The sequence below is a fragment of the Sinocyclocheilus rhinocerous genome, unplaced genomic scaffold (genome assembly GCF_001515625.1).
Source record: "Sinocyclocheilus rhinocerous isolate Xijiao unplaced genomic scaffold, SAMN03320098_v1.1 C35771763, whole genome shotgun sequence".
Lineage (NCBI taxonomy): Eukaryota > Metazoa > Chordata > Actinopteri > Cypriniformes > Cyprinidae > Sinocyclocheilus > Sinocyclocheilus rhinocerous.
Window position 1 is genome coordinate 1 of NW_015762896.1, and position 623 is coordinate 623.

General features: G+C 44.8%; 1 long non-coding RNA gene across 1 annotated transcript; it reads right to left on the reverse strand.

Moving 5' to 3' along the window:
• Positions 1–623, reverse strand: LOC107735088 (uncharacterized). Its single transcript, XR_001639285.1, has 3 exons — positions 595–623; positions 398–501; positions 1–26 (listed from the first exon to the last, which is right to left on the reverse strand). It is a non-coding gene; the product is annotated as an uncharacterized LOC107735088 (long non-coding RNA).

Consider the following 623-nt stretch of genomic DNA (forward strand, 5'->3'; position numbering starts at 1 on the left):
GGCACTGTCCGGTGGGACCGTGCATGCTGAAATCATAACATGTAAGAAAAGGTCAGGTTAGCACAGCTTCTGCGTCCAAACGCACACAGAGTGACAGCTAAAAGAAAACAAAGCTGTAACAGGAAGTAAGCGCAGGGCTTGGTCCTAAACAGACCATTAAAATGACACAGTCTGATAGATAAAAGGATGTTACAGTTTGTGAACATATGAGGGCCTGTTCTTTGTACGTAAGTGAGGTGGAGCCAGGATGAGGTAACATTGTGTTCTAACCAGGCGCGTTTGCAATGAGATTCCAAGCTTTTATCGCTCGCCGCAGTGTTGTTGTCATAACTACATAGCTTCTCTTGCACAAGGAAAGTGATGTGTGTTTGTATAAGGGGAAAAAAATGTCACTCACCTGTGAATAAACTTCTTGACCACTTCCATGCCAGCGTTAAGCTCATTCAGAGCCAAAATATACTCCTGAGTAAAGAGACGGAGCCTGGGGCATTTCCCAAAGTCCTGGAATGAGAAGAAAACACCAGGAGACTCAGTAAATGAGGATGCGGTGACGTGTAAATTCAAGAGCACTTCCAAAATAGTGCGCAGACCCACCATGTTGTGTTTGAGGATTCTCTGAACCA